Genomic DNA, 27,159 nt, shown 5'->3' with positions numbered 1-27,159 from the left:
AAGGTAATAAAGGGTAAATTTGTTCTTAATATATCTTTACTTTTATAGCCTGTGGATAATATTTCTCCTATTTTCGCTAATTAGAATCGCTGTTTAATAGAATTAAAACTGAATTCACATACATGATCACGATGACCGGCGCTTACTACACATATAGTGAACGGTACTTTGCTATAGTGAGTCCATCGTAATGTGATTTGGTTGTATAGTGAACCAATTGTAAAGCGGGGGTCCATTGTATTTTTAACTATTTACATGAAACTTTTTCCCCTCGATGTGGGCACCTGTACGTGGTGAGGGGACCTTCCAGTGACGCTGCTGGACTTCCAGACTAGCATCACTGGGATCCAACGCCCACAGCCCAGGTTCCAGGCTTACATCAATGGAATCCGTCGTGTTTGCCATGTGTTGCGACCCATGGAAATTCGAAAAGGGGGATCCTGGTGGTTGAGGGGCCCAGCTTCAATACACCACTTTGGCCCCTGCTTCGATGGGTAGTCCTGGAAGGCCCGGCTAGGATCAATTGGCTAGTAGGCTTGCCTGCGAGGGTCAACTGTGCCAATGCCACGCCCCTACCCTCATGGTCCGAGGGACAGGATTCAGGCTGGCGGTGATGCGGGTATGGTGTCTGGGTAGCCCTGGCGTTCCACTCCCGAGCGAATTTATTGCATGCCAGGTAGTGGGCATCCCTTTGGGCTCCGTGGTGGGTGGGGAGCCCGGGCACTGAACCATATTAAAACTATGAATCATGATAAATTAACTTCTTCAGGGGCCCCAACCCGGTCACTATCTGAAAACATAGATAAAGATTCAGATAGCATTATTGCTAAAAAGAGGCAGCGAACAGAAATATCAGGGACTGTTCCAAGATTTCTAATTATACATTCTACCAATGAAACACCGATTGGTAAAATGTCACCCTTTTTTATACAAAAAGGTTTAGGTGGTTTAGCAGGGTCACCCAAATCAGTTAGGCTCCGTTCTGGAGACCCTTTAATTGAAACTAAAACTGACAGGCAATCTGAGCAGCTACTCCGAGCAACATCAATCGGAGGAGTACCCATAACAGTGACACCACATAGAACACTAAATTCATCGAGAGGTGTCATTTCAGAATGGGATCTTCTCGACGTAATTGAGGAGGAAATCTGCTTGAAATTGAAACCACAGGGAGTTATCGCCGTCAAGAGAATTAGTGTGCGTAGGGATGGGAAACTTGTTAAAACCAGGAGCATTATGCTGACTTAACTCGCCCAAACCTCCTGATGAGATTAAAGCTGGCTACATCAACTGTCCAGTGTGTCCATATGTTCTGAACCCTTTACAGTGTTTTAAATGCCAGAAATATGGGCATTCTCCAATGGCCTGCCATGGAGTCCTTGCATGCGCTCGATGTGGTGCAAAGGACTACGAAACAACAGCATGTTCAGGCAAAAAACTCACCTGCATTAACTGTGAGGAGAACACCCAGCCTATTCACGAGCATGCCAGAGGTGGAAAGAAGAAAAAGAAATTCAACGGCTGAAGGCAGAGCTGAACATATCGTACCGGGAGGCAAGGAAAGCGGTGAAACCTCTAAACATCAACAAACCTACCTACGCCCAGAAGGTAGCAGGGAGGTGTTCCATTGGAACTCAGACGGACATGTCCATCCCTCCAAAAGAATCATTTACTCCCATCGCACGTTATCTCTTAAGCTCCCAAAAACCTGCACAGAAGGACCAATCAGCTGCCACTCCTATATCGGTACCTCCTAATGCTCCGCAGGCAACAAAAGCAACTGGAAAAGAAAAGAATAAGAAAGGTGAAGCATTCCTTAATACCCAGGAAAACACGGATGTCGAGCAGGAGGTACAAGAAGACTCAGTTTTGGAGCTCTTTGCTGAGGAGGAAATGGACAGTGGACAGCATCCATACTTCCCCAGGAAGGAGAAAGCCAGAACTGAAAAAGGTAAGCCCTCAGCACCTCGGAAGCTGCCTGATGGACCCCGACAAGCCAAGATAATGGCTAAATTCCTACAGTGGAACTGTCGTGGATTCCGGCAAAATACTGATGACATCAAGGCACTCCTGCAAAAGCACAAAACAGCTTGCTTTTGCATACAGCAGACTTATTTAAAGGCAAATGATGACCCCACTATGCATAACATTACCGTCATTCGTAAGGATAGAATTGTGGATGGTCCTACTCATGGAGGAGTCGCAATCCTCATTGGCAACCAGATCCCATTTCAGCCGTTGCAGCTTAAAACTAGCATTGAGGCTGTAGCAATTCCCCTTTCAGTGGGGTTCTTATTAACTGTCTGCTCCGTTTATTTGCCACCTGGGATTGACATCCCCCAAAAAGGCCTTGATGATCTTATCATGCAATTGCCTTCCCCTTGTTTAATTCTTGGGGATTTCAATGGACATAATACTCTGTGGGGTGGTGCTAACATCAATCGAAGGGGACGAGTCAGAGCATATGCTCACTGACAATGACCTCTCCCTCTTAAATGTGGGAACAAACACCTTCTTCTACATGCTTACCCATATATTCTCTGCCATTGATCTTTCTATCTGCTCGCCTTTTCTCCTTCCTTCACTTACTTGGGAGGTAGAAGAAAATCCATATGGAAGCGATCACTTCCCCGTGATAACCACCCTAACTAGTGGTAGACCCTGTCTGCCATTTAGTGTACCGCAGTGGAAGATTGATCAGGCTGATTGGAATGCCTTTCAATATCTGGCAAACCTTGACATCGCTACAGTCAGTCAGGAGCCAATCAATGAAGCAGTCATGTATGTCACAGAAACGATTCCAAGCAGCCTCAATTGCAATCCCAAAATCATCCAGCCGGTTCCCACTATTTCCTAAACCTTGGTGGAATTCAGAATGCATGGCAGCAAAAAAAGCACAAAACAAAGCGTGTGGGATATTCCGTCGATATCCCACGACTGAAAATTTAATATCATTCAAACGTGCACGTGCGAAAGAGCGTTATGTACGACATCAGAGCCAAAGGAAATCTTGGATTCATTTTACATCTTCCATAACTCAGGCTGCTAGCTCAAAAGTAGTCTGGGATAAGATCCGGCAAATGAAGGGAAAATATTCACCATGCCCTTCAGTGATCCTCAAGCATAATCCTTGATCCTCAAGGATTATGCAATTGGACATCCTTGATCCTCAAGGATGTCCAATTGCAGATCGAACTGCAGTTGCAAATACTTTGGGGAAACATTTGCCAAAATCTCTGCAATAACACCTTTTCCCGCAGTGTTTTTGGCCCTGAAAAAGAAAATTGAGAAAAACCCACCGAACTTCTCTTCATTAGCCTGTGCAGACATTGCTCCTTAAAGCTCTTCAAGCAGAGAAGTTTTTCCTGATTTATTTTCTGCTTTATTAGTTTAAATTGTCATATTAACTTATTTTCTAGAGTAGCTTTATATTCCTAGTTACGATACTTAGTTTAAAGTTTAACTTAGACAGAGATTTTGTAGGTATTACTTAGTATCGGTAACGGTATCAAATCCACGTGTCACAAATTGAATGAAAGGTCTTTTAACCAAATTTAGTCGATTTATTAACCAATTGTTATATCAAATTATCTTCTATAAGTAGATTATAGACCTAGTCAGGATCCTTAGTTTATTCTAAATTGAGATAGCGAGATTTCGAAGCTAATCAATACTTACGAGTCCATAGAAATACCGTTCGTGAATTCCCGCCATTTTTACACGATAGCATAAGCTTAGTGTAGTATACTGCATAATATAATATTGTCAATTAATCAGTAAATCTATTAATCTTGATAAACTTTATTGTCAATTAAATTGTATTTTTAACTCTATAAATATATATAATGACTTAATCGTAACAAATAATTAATACATAACTATAGTGGTACACGTGATACGGAAGTTGTATAAAGGGAACTCGTAGAAAACACTAGATACCGAAAAAAAAATATAACATAACTGTTTTAGGATATAACTTAAGGATTTAATTTTTGTTTTAAATTTTATTGAATTAAATTGGAATCATGACTCTGACCAGAGCAGCAAAGCAAAAGGCTCAAGCTAATGGGAGTGCTGTGGTTCAGGGGAGAACTGAGGGGGGTCAGTTGCCCTCTGAATCACAGTCTATTAAAATGCACTGTTTGCTTGATGTTTGCGGAGCAGTCGGGTACGGGACATGATACTGCCAAGGGGGATGTCTTTGTGTGTGCACGATGTAAGGAGTGCAAGGAAATCAGGCGACAACTCAGGGTTGTTATGGGCCTTTATGAGACCTTGAAGGACAGGGTGGATGCCCTCGAAGGAAATAAATTGAGGGGGCCCATCAAGCTCTCAGCTGCCCACATCAACGCCAGAACTTGCACTTGGTCATCAGGCAACACAGGGGCAGCCCCCTAGGCAGAATGCGCTGGTCCCACAGGAACTAGTAGTTGTTGGTGACTATTGTCAGGGAAACGGGGAACATGCTTTGTAAAAAGGATAGGTGGAATAGGACCAGGGTATGTCTGCCAGGGGCAAAGGTTGATGACGTTGTAGAGCGGATATCATCTTTTAAGGGCACAAAAGGTGATATAGTTGTACACGTTGGCACTAATGATATTAAGAGTAGGAGACCGGCGGAATTACTTAGCAAGTACAGGTCACTGTTGAAAAAAAGCCGTGAATTAGGGTTGAACTTGAAAGTGTCTGCAATTCTGCCCAGACACGATAGGAGGGAGTATGTGATGAGAGCCTTGTCGATCAATTCGGCCCTGGAGGGATTGTGCAAGGCTCAAGGGGTAGAATTTTTTTCAGCCTGGACTGTACTTGTTAACAGGAGAGATTGCTTCTACAGGGATGGGATACACTTAAATAGAAAGGGTGCAAGAATTTTTGCTGATGCTGTCGAGGCAGTGTTAGGTGGGTCGGAAAACTGCTAGTTGGGGGGGGATACAAGGACTAATAGATTAACAGTAGCCACTGGCAGAGGTGGAAGTGATTCTTGCACTGCTTCTATTCAAATGAGCAGAAGTCTGAAAAACAAGATGCAGGATATTTCAGAGACTGCTGGTAGTCATTGCGTTACAAGTAAACACATGGGTTGTGTTAGGGTAGCTAAGAATAGAAACAGGTGCATGTATACCTGCGTGTACACCAATGCTAGGAGTTTGGTAAATAAATTTGATGAATTTGAGGTATTGCTCAAAACATCAAAGGCAGATATTGTTGGGATATCAGAGACGTGGTGTCACACAGATATAAGGAATGAAGAACTGGAATTTGGGGAATACAATGTATATAGAAAGGATAGACAGGACAGGAGGGGAGGAGGGGTTATGCTATTAATTAAGAAACACATAAAGTCAAAGGAAGTGAAGCCAGTTGACATCGATGGACAGGGCAGTGTCGAGTCAGTTTGGTGTGACATAAGCATAAGGAAATCAAAATTGAGAGTAGGAGTGTGCTATAGGCCTAATGACTCTGATGAGTATAATAATATATTGAACAGGGAAATAGAGTGGGCCAGTAAATCAGAGAGTCTTATAATGGGGGATTTTAATTTCCCAGATATTGACTGGAATTTGTGGGTTTGGTCACTCGCACACTAGCAAGGCTTTTGTGGATTTATTGGATGATTGTTTTCTACATCAGCATGTTCGTGAGGCAACAAGAGGGAGCAATACTCTTGATCTGATTATCAGTAGTGATTCTTCATGCATTAAGAACCTGCAGATAAATGAACCACTAGGTGGCAGTGATCACAGTGTGTTGAAGTGGGATTTACTCAAGGAGTTAACTACCATCAGAGGTAAAGGGAAGGGTTTTTGTTTTCGTAAAGGCGACTATGATGGTCTGAGACAGTATTTAAATTCTATACAGTGGGACCAACTGATGATGTTACCAACAGCAAACTCAAAATGGGAAGCATTCAAGGAACTAATCTTGGTGGCTATCAGGCTTTACATACCAACTAAGAAATATTGTTCAAGGTTTAGGCCTAAATGGTTGTCAGATGGACTAATGAGACATGTAGCACAGAAGAAAAATGCATGGGATACATACAAATTAATGGGTGACATGGAAGCCTATGATAGATATAAATTGGTCTGTAACCAAGTCACAAAGGAGATTAGGCAGGCAAAGGCAGACTACGAAAAATCCTTGGCAAAGGATGCAAAGAAAAACAGAAAGGAGTTCTTTACATACTTGAACTCGAGAAGGAAAGGGATGAATCAGATTGGTCCACTGGATATTGATGGTCAACAGTTGAGGATCCTGCTCAGGTGGCTAACAATCTAAACGAGTATTTTGCATCTACATTCACGCATGAGGAGTTATTCAGGAAGGAGAATGATGTAGGTAAAGTAAACATTGGCAGTGACCTGGATGATTTTGTAATAACTGAGAGGAAAGTGGAGGAGAGATTGTTGAGGATAAACATGAAAAAGGCACCTGGGGTGGATGGGATCTATCCAGTTATATTAAAGGAGGCAGCAAAGGAAGTATGCAAACCCCTAGCCATAATTATGAGAGCTTCTTTGGACTCAGGGGAGGTACCCATAGACTGGAGATGTGCAAATGTAACCCCAATTCACAAAGGAGGATCAGAGGCTGACACAAGTAATTATAGACCTGTTAGTTTAACTTCTGTTCCAGGTAAATTAATGGAGGCACTGGTTAAAGAAGCACTGCAGGATCATCTAGACAAGAATTCAGTTATAGCTCAGACGCAGCATGGTTTTTTTAAGGGCAGGTGTTGCCTGACCAATTTGATTGGATAGTATGATGTAGTCACAAAAGAACTGGATGCAGGGAATAACTTTGATATTATATATTTGGATCTTAGAAAGGCTTTTGATACTGTTGCACATGGAAGACTGCTGCACAAATTGGAGCAGTGTGGCATTGGAGGCAAATTGCTGCTATGGATAAGGGGATGGTTGAGTGGCAGAAGACAGAGAGTGGTAATCAATGGACACTGCTCAACATGGACTAATGTTATTAGTGGAGTTCCTCAAGATTCAGTGTTGGGTCCGTTGTTGTTTTCGGTGTTTATGAATGATATTGATGATGGGATATCAAGTTTAATGTCCAAGTTTGCAGATGATACAAAGGTTGGCAGGGTCGTTAAGGACACTACTGACGCTATGCTGCTGCAACAGGATCTGGAAAGGTTGAACAGATGGGCTGAGAGGTGGCAAATGAAGTTTGACATTGACAAATGTAAAGTACTACATATGGGTAACAGTAACCCCAGAGCATCGTATCAACTCTGCGGTACTACACTGACAGTGGTGGAGAATGAAAAGGACCTGGGGGTAATTGTGCAGGCAGATATGAAGTTCTCTGAGCAGTGCAGACGAGCTGCAAGAGTAGCTCATGGTGTCTTGTCAATGATATACAGGAATTTTTCTAGCAGGGATAAGGAGGTGATTATTCCCTTGTATAAGGCAATGGTTAGGCCACATCTTGAGTACTGTATAGAGGTCTGGAGGCCTCATTTCAAGAAGGATGTAGAGCTGCTGGAACGGGTACAGAGAAGGGCAACAAGATTAGTAAATGGAACAAAGGGTTGCTCTTACGAAGAAAGGCTTAAGTTTTGCAAATTACAGAGTCTGGAGACTAGGCACCGGCGAGGTGATCTGATAGAGGTGTATAAGGCTTTGAATGGTTTGAGCATGCTCAATGCCAATGGGATTCTTCATCTTTCTCAGAATAATCACCTCAGAGGGCATAAATTCAAATTGAGGAAGGACGGATGTCGGATAGATGTGCGGAAATTTGCCTTTGGCCAGCGGGTGGTTGGTTGGTGGAACCGACTTCCATCACTTGTTGTTGAAGTTGATAGCCTAAACAAATTTAAAGCTCAACTGGACAGGTATTTCGAACGAACGGAGGGGTGAAATGGGAGAGGGTTTTTTTTTTTTTTTTTTGGCTGATGCTGAATAAGCTTGCTTTCTTGCATCATATGCCTCTACTAATGCTAATGCTAATGCTAAAAAGGGCTTGAATCGTATAACAAGCCCTTTTTACAGGAAGAGTTAAATGCAGCACTCTCTCTCACGCATGCAAATGCTGTGGGGCCGATGACATCCACTACGAAATGCTAAAACACCTCTCCCCACAATCTAAGGATCACCTTTTAGTTTTGTTTAACAGAATTTTTATTCACAAACAATTTCCGGATTCCTGGCAAAGGGCTATTGTCCTTGCTTTCCCAAAACCAGGAAGAGATCATAGCAATCCAACTAACTATCATCCTATTGCTCTGACAAGCTGTTTGTGTAAAGTCCTGGAAAGAATGGTTAATGCACGCCTCGTATGGTATTTAGAAACAAATAGTCTGCTTTCCAGGACACAGTGCGGCTTCCGAAGAAATAGATCCACTCTGGATCATTTAATCCGATTGGAAACGTCCATTCGTGATGCTTTTATTAAATCCGAGCATTTGGTAGCAGTTTTCTTTGATATTGAAAAAGCGTACACAGCCTGGCGATTTGGAATTTTAAAAGACCTCTATAACTTTGGTCTTAGAGGTAACCTTCCTGTTTTTATTAAAAACTTTCTTTCGAATCGCCAATTTCAAGTCCGTTTAGGATCCACCCTCTCTCGAGTTTTCTCTCAGGAAGAGGGAGTCCCACAAGGATCCATTCTAAGTGTCACGCTTTTCGCAATCAAAATAAACTATCGCAGAACAACTTCCACCCACTGTAAACAATGCCCTCTATGTAGACGACTTTGTTATATTTTGTCATTCATGCAATATGAGGGTCATTGAAAGGCAACTGCAGAAAACCATTGACCATCTTACAGCTTGGTCTTTGGCTAATGGGTTCAGATTTTCATCACAGAAGACTGTTTGTGTACACTTCTGTCGCAAACGTAATCTTCATCCTGACCCAGAATTAAGGCTTGGGCAAAATAACATCCCAGTTGTAGCAGAATTCAAATTCCTTGGACTTATTTTCGACAAAAAGCTGACATTTTTACAACATATTCGTCAGCTGAGGACAAGATGTGTCAAAGGGCTTAACATCCTTCGTGCCCTTTCTTCAACCTCATGGGACGCAGATCGTGCTACCCTTCTTCGTCTCTACCGGGCACTTGTCCGTTCCAAACTCGACTATGGGTCTCAGGTCTATGGTTCTGCTAGAGATAGTGCACTTTGGTGGTTAGATCCAATCCACCATCAAGCCATCCGGACAGCCACTGGAGCATTTCGCACATCTCCTGTCCAAAGCCTTTACGTTGAAGCAAATGAACCATCTCTGTCTCTTCGACGTAAGCAGTTGTCCTTGCAGTACGCCTTCAAATTAAAATCCCTGCCCGATCATCCCACGTGGCCATCCGTTTTTGAGCCGCGCTGGGAAAACCTCTACAACACCCGTCGGACTGCCAACAAACCTTTTGGTATTCGCATTCAAGGGCTGCTGAATGAGCTAAACTTGACGGTAGACAACGTTGCCCAGTCACCAAGGCAATTCTTTCCACCCTGGCATGCTTATTTTCCAACTTGCGACTTCTCCCTTAAGTTCTGAGAGAAGGCTACTACACCGCCCTCTGTCTACCAGCAACTCTTTGCATCATATAGACAGCAGTATTCTGACTTTCTGCCAGTCTACACAGATGGCTCAAAGTTAGAACGTTATGTGGGATCTGCTGTTGTGTTCCCTCACAAAACATTATCCTATAAAATTCCACAAGAAACTAGCATTTATACTGCAGAGTTGCATGCAATACAAACAGCCCTAGATCACATTAAAAATCGCCACTACCAGAGGTATATGATTTATTGCGATTCATCGAGCGTGTTACAGGCCCTGGTATCGGTGAGTTTTAACCCTCATCCGATCCTGTCCAGGATCCGGCAGATTCTTTTCTCTCTCATGAAATTAGAATTCGATATTCGCTTTTGCTGGGTCCCAAGCCACATTGGTATCCGGGGAAATGAATCGGCTGATACTGCTGCCAAATCAGCCCTTTCCCTGGATAATCATTGCCTGTCAGTCCCCTATACAGACTACAGGCAAATAATACGCTCTGAATTATATTCCCAATGGCAAGATTCTTGGCACGGACAGTCCACAAATAAACTACATCACATAAAGCCTGTAATTTCGCAATGGCAGTCCAGTCTACGCAGGGTCCGAAGAGAGGAAGTGGTTCTTGCTCGGCTCCGCATAGGTCATAGTCATCTAACCCATTCCTATTTGCTGAGGGCGGATGACCCACCTATGTGCGAGATGTGTAACGTTATTTTAACCGTCAGTCATCTTTTTATAGAATGTCCTGTTTTTATAGAAGCACGACGCTTGTGTTTTACTGCTGTTAATAATTTGACTGAGCCATTTACACTGTCAGATAATAGGTGACAGAGACAATATGTCCGACGTTTTTAACTTTTTACAAGTTATTAATTTTTATACAAAGATCTAAGTTTTATGCTTTTACTTTTATACCTTTTTAATATAATAATTAATTGTTTGACGTGGTAACCTTGGCTACCAAAATGTTTAGTAGCATTTTAAATTTGACTTGGCGCATTATGGCCTTAGCTGCCAATGCGCCATTAAAAACCAAACCCCACCAACCAACCAACGAGCGGAGATGGGGGAAACCCCTGGTGCCGTTTGACACTAAACACACAACAACCAACCAACGTGAACCTTCAGATAATTGGGGCAGCCGCTTAATTGGGCCAAAATGCACTAGTCCCGATGTGTCTCAAATAACCGGAATCAACTGTATATATATATATATACACACACACAGGGTGATTCACTACCAGTGCGACAAACTTGCAGGAGGTGTAGCGAATCGGAATCACATAGCATTGCAGGGTCCGAAATGCCTTCGTCATGCGGTAGAGGACGTTGAACGGGAGGTCGCATGAACAGTGATCTCGCTGGAAGTTAGCATTTGCGAACCGTTTCTGTTGAAGAACCAAGTAGCAAAAGTCCTCCGGGGTGGATAATGCGCAGGCTCCAATGATTGGATGCGTTGCAGATGGTATGAACTCATTTGGTTTGTTGACAGTATCCTCCATACAGTGGATTGGGAAATACCCAATCGTTGGCCTATCGCTCGAGTACTTGTACTCGGATTGCCTTCTGCAAGACGTAGGACATTCTCCTCATTGTCTGGCGTCCTCGTCATTCGCTCTCGATTCATGGTACCTCTCGTGAAACAACCAGTCTCACGTAACCTTATGTGCACACGTGCGAAAATCGTATGATGAGGAGCACGCCTATGCGGGAAACGTTCCTGGTACAAGCGCAGAGCGGCGCGCCCATTACAGTCCACAGCTCCGTACGCAAGATGCATGTCGGCCAGTTCAACGTTTGAATACTCATCCATCCTTCTGCCTCGGGAACTGGTTCGCAAATGCTGACTTCCAGCGGGATCGCTGTTCACGCGACCTCCTGTTCAACGTGCTCTACCGCATGATGAAGGCATTTCGGACCCTGTAATGCTATGTGATTCCGATTCGTCTTTGTGCCCCCTACACCTCCTGCACGTTTGTCGCACTGGTAGTGAATCACCCTGTTTATAATATGGAATAATCGATCTCAAAGCCAGAATGTGCTAGTTCTGCAGGAGCTAAATATTGTAGGTGACTGTATTTTCAGGCAAATGAGAAATACGTTGCGTAAGAAGTATAGGGGGAAAAGTGGTAAAAATCTCATTCCTTGAAATTTTTATTTGATGTATTTCAGTCAGAATTGGTGGCCAGACCTCCAAAAAAGTTCAATAACAAAATTATTTACACTTCATTGTGTTTTTTTTTTTTTTTTTTCTGCCTCTAAATAAACTCATAAGTGGTTTACTCCAAGTATGTATATGCTGGATTTAATCTCACTAGGTATTATATTTTTAAATACTAAATTAGCTTACTTTATTCTGTCTACCACTGATCTCTGTTGTGGATTTGTTAAATATTCTATTTGTGTTCATGTTCATTCTCCTTTGTATTCTGTGTTTAAAAATCAACTCTGAGAGAGAGAGAGAGAGAGAGAGAGAATCTTTATTGCAACTAAATGAATACAATGTACATAGTTGTAAGTCAAGTTGCAATTGTCCTGTCATGGCCAAAGGCCAGGGGCTCACATCAGAATAGATAATTAGTTATGTGCACACTGCAAAATTAAAAATGTAAACATGTTATTACACTTCCTCACATTATGCAGTATTAACTATAATTACAAGCTACATCATACAGTTATATTTACAATACAATATATAATATACATGAATAGCATTTCTCTGTCAAACGATTTTGTCGTGACACAGAAGAGCTTGGCAGATGGCACGCAAACTTGTTCTTATTGGATTCTGGGATTGGAGTGAGCTGCTAACACTTTCCTGTAGGTTTTATTGCTGCAGAACCTATGCAAGTCAGCATTGAGGTGCTATACTTCCAGTAGCATTTGGTTTGCGAGGAAGCGGTCTGAGATATGAAGCCTCCGATGCTTTGAGCAGAGAATTGGGGTTGACTGAAATTCTGGCTTGGGTATTCGCCAGTAACACATCCCAAATGGACGGTATTGAGAACTGACCCGTGACCATTTTAACTGTAACTATCAGTCATTGTATTTCGATAATATCAGGCAGTCGCTGCATCCCCATTGAAGTAGCTAAAGCTGTAGTTCTGTCCTGTGGTGGGAGACGGGCTTTCCGGTTAGCCCATTTAAGTAGCCAGAATTCTACAGGGAGGATTGGTGTCTTCGTTGTAGTACCTGCTGATGCCCACACTTCAGCAGCACAGAGGAGCGGAGAACAAATTATTGTTCTGATATATTTAATTTTATGAGGCTCCTTAACATAAATTAGTTGTTCTTTAGCTGCCCATCAGAGAGAGGCCGCTCTGAACGTGAGCTGGTCTATATGAGTGTGAAACCGGAGTTTTGGGTCAAATACTATTCCCAAATCTGCATGGGTGGGAGTGGCAGATATTACAACTCCATCCAGTGTTGGGCTATTATTGTAGGGGTTGGTTTGAGAGTGAACACCATTAGTTTTGTTTTTTGTGGGTTGATTGAGGGTCCATGCTGTTTGAGGTAAGAAGTGAAGTTGATGAGACTTATTGATATAGGCTGTAGCCTCGAGGTGATTGTTGGAAGCAATAGGTGTTAGAATTTTTATATCATCTGCATACATGGTTTTCTCATTGTTACCAACAAGAGGTGCAGTGATGGCTGTAAATAATAAGCCAGACAGGACTCCTCATTATTATTATTATTATCAGCCACATGGCGTAAGGAAGCCTGAAACTTATGCTGCACCAGCAAAAAAAAAAAATTACCAAGTTACCCTGAGAGAGAGAGAGAGAGAGAGAGAGAGAGAGAGAGAGAGAGAGAGAGAGAGAGAGAGAGAGAGAGAGAGAGAGAGAGAGAGGCAAAAGTAGAAAGGAATCATCAAGAAGCGAAGAATGATGATATCCAGCTCAGAACCCTGGGTGTGCCAAGTCCATACTCACCAGATGTGAACCCCCGGGTGGAATACCAGCAGAAATTGCCTTCTTGTGAGATTGTCAATAGGCATCAATCTGTAGTACCCTATCATGGTGGAGTGATGCTATGAACCAGAGGATATAACCTTGGATTGGATAATGGTCATCCAGTAAGTGGAGGAGTGCCGAAACGTTTGATGGCATGAAAGGCAGCTTCAATATCCAGGTACATGATTGTGAGTTCCTCATGCCATTCAAAGGTAGACAATATATTACATATAGTTGCAAGGAGGTTTGTCACTGTGGATCGGTTTTGGATGGTGTAGTGGATCTATGAAAGCTTAACTTCAAAAATCTGGTTCATTAAGGTAGCTATTTCAGGCTTTAGGAAAGATTCTTTTGGTAAGAATTCCGTTAAAGATGGACCTCAGTGATTGGAGGATGAACGGACTGAGGAATTTTACCATGAATTGTCGCACTTTGTCGGTCCGTGCAGTTGCCATTAGCATTAGCAAAGACACATGATGCAAGAAAGCAAGCTTATATAGCATCAGCCAAAAAAAAAAAAAAAAATCACACACATCCTCATTTCACCCATCCACTTGCTCCAAATGTTTTGTCTAGTTCTGCATTGAATCAGTTTAAGTTATCAACTTTTACAATAACAGATGGAAGTTTGTTCTAGGAATCAATCAACTCCTGGCTAAAGGCAAACTTCCACACATCTATCATGCAGCTGTCTTTCCTCAATTTGAATTTATGCCATCTCAGGCGATTATTCTGAGCAAGAGGAGGAATCCCATCAGCATTGAGCATGCTCACACCATTCAAGTCTTTATATACCTCAATCAGATCACCTTGCAGGTACCTGGTCTCCAGACAGTGTAATTTGCAAAACTTAAGCCTTTCTTTGTTCCATTCACTAATCTTGCCCTTCTTTACTCGTTTCAACAGCTCTATATCCTTAAAATGAGGCCTCCAGACCTGTATACAGTACTCAAGGTGTGGCCTGACCATTGCTTTATACAAGGGGATAATCACCTTCTTATCCCTGCTAGAAAAATTCCTGTATATCATTGACAAGACGCCAAAACAAGACGCCTGCAGAAATACCCACTGGTCTTTTTCACACTCTACTACTGTCAGTGTAGTACCACAGAGTTGATACGTTACTCTGGGGTTATTGCTTTCCATATGCAGTACTTTACATTTGTCAATGTTAAACTTCAGTTGCCACCTCTCAGCCCATCTGCTCAACTTTTATAGAACTTGTTGCAGCAGCATATTGTCATTAATGTCATTAACAACCCTGCCGACTGTTGTATCGTCTGCAAACTTGGACATTAAGCCTGATATACCATCATCAATATCATTGATGAATACAGAAAACACAATTCAACAATGGACCGTGGGGGACTCCACTAAGAGCAGTGTCCATTGATTATCACTCTCTGCCTTCCACTCAACCAGCGCTTTATCCATTGCAGAAGTTTGTCTCCAATGCCACACTTTGATACTGTTTCACATGTGAAACAGTATCAAAAACCTCTAAGATCCAAATATATGATATCAAAATTATTCTCTGCATCCAGTTCCTTTCTGACTACTTCATAGTATCCAATCGAATTGGTCAGACAAGACTTCCCCTTAACAACCCATGCTGTGTCCGCACTATAACTGAAGTCTTGTCTAGATGACCCCCCCAATGCTTCTTGCACCAGTGCGTCCATTAATTTCCTTGGAACAGAACTAACATGTCTGTAATTATATATGTCTCTCTTTGTCCTCCCTTGTACATTGGGATCGCATTTGCACAGCTCCCGTCCATGGGTATTGCCCCCGAGTCCAAGGAAGCTCTTATAATTATGTCTAAGGTGCTTACTTCCTTTGCTGCCTCCGTAGCCGAGTGGTCAGGAGCGGGATTGCAGTATCACACGCTCTTTGAGTAGAACGGGGTTCAAGCCCCGGAGTGCTGAATACAGTCGATCTCCATTGCACCGGCGTGGCAGATTATGGTCCATTTCCCTCAGCATGAATTGTTGAGGAGTCTTCCATTATGCAGTGGGTTGATAATGGCTGCACTTTACCTCTTTTTTTTTTTTTTTAATATAACTGGATAGATTTCACCCACCCAAGGCGCCTTTCTTATGTTTATCTTCAACAATTAATCCTCCACTTTCCTCTCAGTTATTACAAGATTATCTAGCTTGCTGCCAGAGTTTAATACACCTCTGGCATTCCCCTCCCTGAATAACTCCTCATGTGTGACTGTAGATGCAAAATATTCATTTAGTTCGTTACCTACCTGAGTAGGATCATTAACAGTTGAACTATCGATATCAAGTGGACTAATCTAATTCATCCCCTTCCTTCTAGAGTTTACATAAGTAAAGAACTCTTTGCTGTTTTTCTTGTCATGTTTTGCCAAAGATTTCTCTTAATTTGCCTTTGCCTGCTTAACTTCCTTTGGGACTTGCTTACAGACCAGTTTATATCTATCATAGTAATGCATGGGATACATAATTTGTATATATCCCATGCATTTTTTACTATGCCACATGTCTAATTAGTTCATCTAAAACTCCATTAAGCCTAAATCTTGAACAATATTTTTTAGTTGGTATGTAAAGCGTTGTAGGTTCCAAGATTAATTCTTTGAATGCTTCCCATTTTGAATTTGCTGTTGGTAACATCGTCAGTTGGTCCCACTGTATAGAATTTAAATACTGTCTCAGTCCATCGTAGTCGCCTTTATGGAAGCAATAACCCTTCCCTTTACCCCTAATGGTAGTTACCTCTTTGAGTAAATCCCACTTCAGCACACTGTGATCACTGCCACCTAGTGGTTCATTTATCTGCAGATTCTTAATGCATGAAGAATCACAGCTGATAATCAAATCAAGAGTATTCCTCCCTCTAGTTGCCTCCCGAACATGCTGATGTAGAAAACAATCATCCAATAAATCCACAAAAGCCTTGCTAGTGTGTGAGTGACCAGCCCCCAAATTCCAGTCAATATCTGGGAAATTAAAATCCCCCATTATAAGACTCTCTGATTTACTGACCCACTCTATTTCTCTGCACAATTGCTCATTACATTCATCAGATTAATTTGGCCTAAACACCTACTCTCATTTTTCATTTCGCAGTGCTTACGTCACATCAAACCGACTCAACATTGCATTGTCCACCAACATCAATTGGATGCACTTCCTTAGATTTTATGTGTTTCTTAACTAACAGCATAACCCCGTCTCACTTCCTGTCCTCTCTATTCTTTCTGTACACATTGTACTCCCCAAATTCCAATTCTGCACTGCTTATGTCTGTGTAACACCAAGTCTATGATATCTCAACAATTGCTGGAAGGGAGTTTATAACTGTTGTCAGCTGGTGTTAGAGATGCTGATGGATGTAGAGATGGATCTTCCCAGTCACTAGTTTGTAACCCGAACAAGATAAGCAGTATTCTTACTAAATAGGCCAGCATTACCATTAGTAGAGGCAAGAAAGCCAAGAAAGGAAAAAAAAAAAAAAAAAACCCTTCCCATTTCACCCATCCATTAACTCCAAATGTTTATCTAGTTCTGTCTTGAATTTTGTTTTATGAAAAAAAAAAAAAAAAAAAAAAAAAAACTAATTATACACTTAGTACTGTGCTTGTTATCTGTTATTTTGGAGCATTAGCAACTAAGGCCATATTGCTGCGGGGATATGCGGTGGTCATTCTCTGATCTTTCCGCATCCTCCGTATTTGGTGGGCACGAGTTCGAACCCCGGTCTAATCAAGAAGCGTGTACTACACACTGCTGCTCCTGCCCACGTGGCTACGGAGGCGCCCAGTACTGTGCATGGGTTGGAGGTTGAGAAGATGAAAGAAGATATTTGTTGATTTTAAACTTGAACTTCTGTAGACTAATTTTCAGGAAATACGTATGAAGGAAGGTTGTTCCAGAAAACAGCAGTTGAATGAATAAACGAGGAAGATGAAAAATTGGTTCTGTGAGTTTGAAGTTGGAGAGTAAATGGATGTTGGCTGGTGGCAGCACTTGTTCGGACTGTTTTGAAGAGAGAGAGAGCAGGAATTATACAAGCCAATATAGAAGAACAGTGCCCATGGAAGTATCTAGAAAAGGCAGCAGAAACTATACGTCTATGAGATAGTGATTGGAGAGACTCTGTTAGAGAGGAGTCATTAATTAACCTAACTGCCCTCTTCTGAATGGAATCTAGAAGCCTGAGAGAGGTTTTGGGGCACCGTCCTCAAAACATGGATGTGGAAACAATATTCCATGGTAGGGCAGATTTGTGATTTGTAGTGAACAGAGTGAACAGCTATGTGGTAGAAAAGTAATGCAGAGGGTCAAAGAGAAAACCGAGTTTTTTAGATGCAGAGGAAGCAATATTTGTAATGTGCCTGTGCCAAGAGAGATCAGAAGTCAGATCCCCAAAAGAGATATGTCATCTTGCATAGAAATCGGAGTCCCCACCGATAAGCATAGGAGCAGAAGAATCCTTTTTGTGAGATAAAACTGAGAGCAAAGTTGATTAGAAACTTTTGAAGTTAAAGATAAGGAAGGCACCTGGAGTGGACGGGATCTATCCAGTTATATTAAAGGAGGCAGCAAAGGAAGTAAGCAAGCCCTTGGTCATAATTATGAGAGCTTCCTGACTCAGGGGAGGTCCCCATGGACTGGAGGTATGCAAATGTACCACCAATTCACAAAGGAGGTTCAAAAGGTGACACAAGTAATTATAGACCTGTTAGTTTAACTTGTGTTCCGGGGAAAATAATGGAATCACTGGTTAAAGAAGCATTACCAGATCATCTAGACAAGACTGCAGTAATAGTTAAGGGAGCATGGATTTGTCAAAGGGAGGTCTTGTCTGACCAATTTTATTGGTTACTATGATGTGGTAACAAAGGAACTGAATGCCAAAAATAATTTTGATGTATATACTTGGATTTCAGAAAAGAATTTTATACTGTTGAACATGGAAGACTGCTGTACAAATTGGAGAGGTATGGCATCAAGGGTAAGCTGCTACAATGGATAAAGAGATGGTTGAGTGGGAGACAACAGAGTGGACACTGTTCCTCGTGGACAAATGTTATTAGTGAGTTCCCAAAGGTTCGGTGTTGGGCCCCTTGTTGTTTTACAAATTTATCAATGATATTGATGAAGGTATATCAGGTTTAATGTTCAAGTTTGCAGATGATACAAAGTTTGGCACGGTTGTTAACGACGGTAATGACAGTATGCTACTCCAACTGGATCTAGATAAGTTCGGAAAATGGGATGAGAAGTGGTAAACGTACCAACTGAGTGGTACTACACTCAACGAAGTGGAAAGTGAAAAAGACCTGGGGGTAATTGTGCAGCCAAATATGAAGTTCACTGAACAGTGCAGACGGGCTGCCAGGTCAGTTCATGGAGTCTTGTCAATGATATATAGGAATTTTGCTAGCAGAGTCAGGTAGGTAATAATCCCGTTATACAAGGCAGTGGTCAAGCCATACCTAGAGTACTGTGTACAGGTCTTTAGGAAGAATGTAGAGTTGCTAGAACGAGTACAAAGAAGGACAACAAGATTGGTGAGGGGAACAATGGGGTGCTCTAACCAAGAAAGGCTTAAATTTTGCAAATTGCAGCACCTGGAGAGCAGGCACCTGCAAGGTGATCTGATTGAGTGTATAAGGCCTTGAATGGGTTTAGCAAGCTGAATGCTGATGGGATTCTTCCTCTTGCTCAGACTAAGAACCTGAGGGGCCACTATTTCAAATTAAGGAAAGATAGTTGCCTAATTTGCCTTTGCCCCACTGGAGATCAGCATTTATGGAATTGGTAGCGGATGTTCGAGAAGTTGAAACTGAAACTGTAAAGTCAAATGCAATGTGCTGTCATCAGCGAAACTATGGATGGGATTTCCGGTCAATAGAAGAAGGTTATTAATATATAAGAGGAAAAGAGTGGGCAAAAGAACCGAACATTGGGGACACCAGCATTAGTGGAGAAGTTAGAAGATGGAGCCATCTACCATCAGTGAGTGGTCAGAAAAAACTGAATAACCAATTACAAAAATCAATTGGCAAACCGTAAGACGGAAGCGTGTTTAGAAGACAGACCTTTAGGCCACACACGATCGAAAGCCTTTGAGATGTTACGAGCAACTGCTTGTGTTTCACCGAACATTTCCGTTAAATTTGACCATAAATGGGTAACATAAACCAGAATATTACCAGTGAATTGACACTGATGTAATCCATAGTGGCGATCGTTGATCAGACGGAAGGTTTCTAGGTAGTTTAAGTGTCGGCAGTTAATTGATTTTTCCATTACTTTAGAAAGAGTAGAAGTAATTGCACTGGGATGATAATTGGATGGGAGGGATTTGTCACCTTTTTAGGAACTGGTTGAATATGTGCAAATTTCTAAGCAGAAAGAAAAACACCTTTGTAATAAGAAAGTGAAAAAAGCGGTAAAGAACAGGAATAAGTTCGGAAGAGCAGGTTTTGAGAAAAATGAAAAATACCATCAAGACCTGGAGCTTTCTTAGCATCAAGATTCGTCAAAATCCTTCTGATGTCCTTTTGACTGAAGATCGCAGGAGGCATTGAATGTTGCCTTCTGGGAATGGTGGGAGCCATTTTACCAAGATCATTCATACATGAGTTGAAAGAAAAACGGAATGCTAGCAAGTCAGTTTTATCATTAGCTGAAGTGGCGATAGAACCATCTGGATTTTGCAGAGATGAGCAAAAGTTGTCGCCAATAGCTTTGGCAAGACACCAGAATGGTCAGCTACCATTAGGGCAAGAAACACGTTTTCTTATCTTAGTGTGTTTAAAATGTAGTTTGGACTGATTAATAACTGCTCTACAATTGTTGCGAGCTCTGATATAGGCAGAAAATGAAACTCAAGAATTGAAAACAAGTCAATTACGATATGGAACATTCTTCTCTTGAACAAGCTTAGCAAATTTATTAGAAAACCAAGGTTTAGAAAAAGGACGAAATTTTAAGGTTGAATGTGGAATAAAGTATTCCATTCCTACAAGAATAATTTCACTGACACGATCTGATGAAATGCTGACACCAGTAGTTTTGAAACAGTAATCGACCAAGGAAAAGAAGAAAAGAAATCTCGCAGGTCATCCCATTTTGCATTCTTGTAATGCCAAACAACACGAGGTTGGGAACTGCCATGAGATAAAGGCTCCTTTGGAGAAGAGACAATCACCAAGTTGTGATCTGAGGTGCGTAAAGGACAACTTACTTCGACCGTGTCCTTCGAAGGGTTGTTTGTGAGAAAAAGATTAAGTGTGTTGGCTGCGTGGTTAGGATTGTCCGGTATTCTGGTAGGGAAATGAACAATCTGTGGGAGGTCATTAGCAATTGCAAAAGCCTCAGCATCTTGAAAAGCCTAGCTGGGTCTGAGTGACTAGAAAATGGAAGCGAGCTAGAGTTCACATTAAAATCACCAAGGAAAGTGGCCTCACTGTTAGGAAAGTTGGACTTGAGAAAGTCATTTTGCAAAGAGAGGAAGTCAAAGAGTTCCAAGTGATTAGTGGAATTGGAGAATGGTAGAGAGAACAGATGAATTTGACAGAATGAGGTAGAGATATTTTAAGCCAGTGAAGATCGAAAAGAGGAAATTCCAAATTGCCTAGTCTCTGACAGGGAATATTGTACCGGACATATGCACAATTATTATTATTATTATTAATTCTTTATTGCTAATAAGTACAGGACATGTACTAGAGACAATAATACTCAACACGGCGACCTGGCCAGGAGTTTTACATTTTAAATGAAATTATAAATGAAATTAATTGGCAAAAAGGAAAAAAAATTACCGTTACATGGAAATTATGAGTTACAAACATGTAAATTATGAGTTACAAACATGTAAATTGTAATAATGAAAAATGAGGACTAAACGTCATATGGAGGAAATTATCCCAGTTCCACAGATGGAATCCACTCGAGGAGCATCTGACGGTATTTGTAGTCGGTAGCTAATTTCTGAAGGTCGACTCCAAGACGGAGCAGTGCCTGAATTTTAGGGAGTGCCTGAGCAGATAGGAACCGACTACACAGTTTCAACCGGTTGTATTTGAGGATTAGTGTGGGCTCTGACCTCAAGGATGGCGTAGGATTGTGCCACTGACAGAAATCCCAGATGTTTGGGGCGTTTATCACTCCTGTGTACATTTTTACTGAAGTCATTAAACGCCTGCTGTCAATTAACCTCGGGATCCTCGGTACATTTAGCTGCTCAGCCATGTCAGTTGTTCTCAATTGAGGGGGTCGGCGATGCTTATTTGTGGCCCATTTCAGGGTCCAGTATTCATACGAGAACACCGGTTTTTGAAGTGAAGGCGACGCAGATGCCCAAATTTCAGCAGCATATAAAATAGCCGGATAAACAGTGGCTTGAAGATATCTGGTAGTGGTTGCGGCATCGTTGGAATGAAGTAAGTGTTGATTCGCTTTCCAGCGTAGGGTGTTAAAACGCTTCCGGAGGTATTCTATGTGATCATTAAATTTCAGCTTCGGATCAAAATAGACCCCGAGATCTTTATGACAGGTAACCACTGGAATTAGAGTACCTAAAACTGAAGGTTGAATTATTGTTGGTTGCTGTTTCAATGAGTAAGTCATTATTGCAGATTTTGACGGGTTAAGGTTTAATCCAAACATCTTCAAGTAAGTTGAAAGAGTGGTCAAGTTCTCTGTGATGGAAGACGTAATTTCCATTGGTTTTGCAGACGGTGGGATTAAGGTAAGAAACTTTATATCGTCGGCATATATTAGAGCATCATCACGATGACTCATGAAAGGAGTCAGAATCGCTGAGAAGAGAAGGCCAGACAGGACACCACCTTGAGGAACTCCTGCATTAATTTTTCTTGTAAAGTGGGTTTTCTTCAAAGTGAGGTGGACACTCCTATTCTTCAATAAGGCGGTGAGGAAAGCTAGTAGGTCTCCATTAATCCTGAAGAAGAATTGCAGGAGTCTGAGAAGGGCTGTGACGTCTAGGCTGTCAAAAGCAGCTTCAATGTCAGCATACACTATAGCTAATTCAGATTTAGTTTCGAAGGCTTGAAGAATTGATGTCTGTGCGGCCATGAGGTTTGTTATGGTGGATCTATTTTCAACTGCGAAATGGAACTGTTTCGGCTTCTGTGGCATCAGCTGTTTGTTTAATGCCAGAAGGAGTACCTTTTCTAGAAGTTTGAGGAGGGTGGAAGAAGTTGAGATTGGTCTGAAATCTTTTAGGCTTGTTGGTTCTTTGACCTTAGGCAGTGGCCTCACAGAGTATTCATTCCACTGAGCAGGGAAAACTCGTGTAGAAAGAATAGAGTTGTAGATTGAGAGTAATGCATCTAGAATATAGGGGCTAAGGCATTTAATTATGAAATGAGGTATCTTATCACGGCCTGCGGTACTAGATGGTCGCAGGGAGTTAATAGCATATATCAGTTGCTGTCTTGTGATGGAAATTATGGAAAGGTCATCAGTAGGAGCAAATTTGGAGTTTGGGAGAGGAATTTCAGCACCTTTGCGGCGAATGAATCATACAGTGAATAATTTGGTCAACCAATAACTGGGATTCTATCAGAAAAAGTAAATGGGGTTTGGCAGACTGTAAGTGGAAATGGACATTATTGAGATTAGAATTAAGACCACATATATTTGTGAAATGAACTAGGAAGTGTTTGGAAGGTTTTGATCTTTTCACGGAGAAGTTTGCTCTATTAGTTTAATAATTCATGGTGTATTTAATAGTAAGAAAAAGTGGGGGTGGGACATGCTGTATGAAGTAATGAAATTTTTGGATATGGTGTACACATGGTAAGAATATACCGAAGTCCTTGACAAAACGTGGTCTCGACAATATCCCCCGCAGAGGAGAGGTAGCAAGATTATACATTAACTGATCCGAAAGCATCTGGAGCGTTACCAATAGGTTCGGTCCGGTGTACTAACTAGCAACCGGCCTGCGAACACTGTTTTAGAGCTGTACTCTCGATATGTAAGGAAGTTTGGATATCACCATAGTGATCATAACTTCAAAGGGCATCAATCATACTGCTTGTTGGAAGAGATGGGGAAGGGTTGACCGGAACTTAGCTCTGGAAACTAAACATGGGTTCCACCACTTCAAACCTCAAATTTTTACTTCAGCTGTGAACTTTTACGACAGATAGAAATTTGTTCCACCAATCAACCACCTGCTGGCTATACTAAAGACAAATTTCCGTACATCTATTCTACTGTCTTTCTCGATTTGAATTTATGTCACCTCAGGCAACTAATCTTGGCAAGAGGAAGAATGTCATCAGCATTGAGCTCGCTCAAACCGTTCAAAGCCTAATACACCTCAATCAGATCACGTCGCAGGTGACTAGTCTGTAGAACCTGCAATTTGCAGAACTTCAAGTTTTTCTTTGTAAGAGCAACTTCTTGTTCCATTTACCTGTCTCGTTGCCCTTCTCTGTACTCGTTCAATCAGCTCTACATCCTTGCTAAAACGAGAAATGATGCTTCGAGACCTGTGTGAATTACCCAAGGTATGGCCTGACCATTACCTTGTACAAGGGGATAAACACCTGCTTATCCCTGCTAGAAAAATTCCTGTATATCATTGACAAGACACAATGAGCTACTCTTCGAGACTGTCCGCACAGTTCTTTTTCATTCTCTACTACCCTGAGTGCAGGACCACGCAGTTGATACGTTACCCTGGGGTTACTGCTGCCCATATGCAGTACTTTATATTTGTCAATGTTAAACTTCAGTTGCCACTTCTCAACTCATCTGCTGAACGTTTCTAGATCCTGTTGCAGTATTGTACTGGCATTAGTGTCATTAAGAACCCTTCCAACCTTTGTATCGTCTGCAAACGTAGACATTAAGCATGATATACCATCATCTATTCTTGTTTTCTGTATTTATCATTGATAAATACAGAAAACAACAATAGGCCCAACACGGATCCCTGCGGGTACCACTAATAACTTTAGTCACGAAGAGCAGTGTCCATCGATTTCCATTCTCTGTCACTCAATTCCATTCTTCTCCCACTCAATCGTCCCTTTATCTGTAGCAGCAGCAGTTTATGAAATTTTCTGATAAGAAAATTTAATAAACCAAAATTTTCTTTAATTTGAATTTATTTGAATGCAGAGATGCCCATATTGATAATTTAGTTATAATTGTAAAATAAATTATCTCACCAAAATTCAAAGTCTTGCACTTAGGGAATAGCATCCCCAATATAACATACAGTTTTTGGGGTTGGATTAAAAACTGTAGAGGAAGAAAGAGATCTTGGAGTTACAATATGTGCAGATATGAAGTTTTGTCAGCAGTGTAAACAGGCAGCCTTAAAGCCCATGGTGTCTGTCCTATCGATGATGTATCGGACATTATCCTGTACAGATAGGGATATTATAATCCCACTCTATATTATAAGACAATTGTGTGGCTGCATTTGGCATATTGTGACCAAGTATGGAGACCTCATCTGCAACAAAAGTCGTTGAGTTTCTTGAAAGGGTCGAAAGATGAGCAACTCACGTAGTGAGATTGGCAAAAGAGTAACTGTATGAAGAATGACTCCAGTTATGTGGGCTACAAAGCTTGGAAACCAGGCACATTAAAGGAGACCTGTTTAAGGATTTTAAGGCTTTGAGAGGGATTAAGAAAATGAACGAAGGCCAAATTTTCACCGTTGTAAACAATTCCAAAACTAGCAACCATAATTTTAATTTCAGGAGAATTGGTTTAGACTAAGTTGTAAGAATTTTTCTTTTAGACAGCAAATCACTGATTACAGAAACAAGTTGTCTGCTTACCCCAGGGGCTCACATCTGGTGAGTTTGGGCTTACCAAACCCAGGATCCTGAGCTGGATATCATCATTCTTCTCTTTCTTGCTTTCTTGGTGATTCCCCTTCTACTTCTGACTCTCTCTCTCTCTCTCTCTCTCTCTCTCTCTCTCTCTCTCTCTCTCTCTCTCTCAGGGTACCTCGGGAATTTTTTTTTTTTTTGGCTGATGCAGCATAAATAAGCCTCAGGTTTCCTTGCGCCATATGGCTAATAATAATAATAACTAGGGGGCTTTTCTCGCCCACTCCCGCATCCCCTTTTCTACGTAAAATAAATTTTCTGTTTATACTCCGGCACGACAACCAAGTCAGTAGAGTTTACCATAAATCGTCGATACAAATATTTATCGTATTTAGTAGTCATGAACCCCGGTCCACTCAAGGAACGCGTGCTATGCACTCTACTACTTCTGACCACTGGGCTACGTATACGGAGTAAGACAAATCTTTTCTACGTAAAAGACCTACCTGTCGATACACTGATCGATATCTAATCAGGAAATGACCTATATAATTATTTAACTTTCCAATTGTAGTGCTCGGCGTCCTCAAGGTCGAATTAATAACGCAATGTAATTATTTACCTGCGTTTACAAAGTTCACCTAGGAAAAGGTCTTTTGCTTCAGGTTTATGATAATTATTATTATTAACCATGTGGTGGAAGCCTGAGGCTTATGCTGCACCGGCAAAAAAAAAAAAAAAAAAAAAAAAAAATTCCGAGTTACCCTGAAAGAGAGAGTCAAAAGTAGAAGGGAATCACCAAGAAAGAGAACAATGATAATATCCAGCTCAGGACCCTGGGTGTGCCAAGCCCATACTCACCAGATGTGAGCCAAATGCATGAGGAATATTGTTGCATACGAAAGAGCAGGACTAAAATATTTAAGTCCTGCTCTTTCAAAATATACAAATATACATAAAAATTTAAAATATTTACAAAATACTAAACTACAGTATTTACAAATATACAATATTCATTAACATAAAAAAAAAACGTTACAATGGAACATCAAATGTTAGACATGGAAGAACGCGCACGAGGTTGGTGAATGTTAAGGAGGCAGTTGTCGATAATTAATTGCATTGTAGTGGCTTAATTGTCTCGCCCTCTTCTCCCATTGGCTCGAATAAATATCACTAGGAGGAAAACTTTTGTACTGTATAGAGAGATAATAATAAGTCAGCGAGCCCAGTTGGTTTCTCATGATTGGTAAAAGAGCAATTCCCTTCGATAATTTCGTTGAGGGTAGCCCGGAATCCCGGAATTTTGTGTAACCTTAAACTTAAAGTTCTTCAAATCAATGGACATAGGTCGCGAATCGTCGCGGATGAGATTCGGCTGGCTGCAGAGCAAAACGCCGTGGATGTGATCTCTATCCAGGAGCCATACTTCTCAAAGGGTCAGTTTGGGCATATCTCCAAGATTATGGGCTATTCCATTTATGCTCGAGTGGTACAACCTGTGCCCCAAGACCCTAAAACATGCATCATCATTTTAAACAGACATTTAGATGTTGTTGTTGTTCATGGTCTCTGTAACAAACTGGCAACTTGTGTGCAAATCACATTCTCATCTCTCTCCTTCTATCATCTGTCAATCTACTGTCCCCCTTCTGCAGACTTCAACGATTCATTAAACTTCTTGGAGTTTGCCCTCAACTTCCTTGGCTCTAGGAACATCCTGATCACTTCAGATGTCAATGCAAAGTCCCATTTCTGGTTCAGTGCTGTTTCTGACGCCCGAGGTCTTCTTCTTGAGGACTTTATTATAAGTCACAACCTAGCAGTCCATAATCGACCAGGCCAGCTCTCCACCTATTGCAGCTCAACT

This window comes from Mastigoproctus giganteus, chromosome 3 (genome assembly GCF_048544385.1).
Source record: "Mastigoproctus giganteus isolate SK-2022 chromosome 3, ASM4854438v1, whole genome shotgun sequence".
Lineage (NCBI taxonomy): Eukaryota > Metazoa > Arthropoda > Arachnida > Uropygi > Thelyphonidae > Mastigoproctus > Mastigoproctus giganteus.
This window is presented reverse-complemented; position numbering follows the sequence as displayed.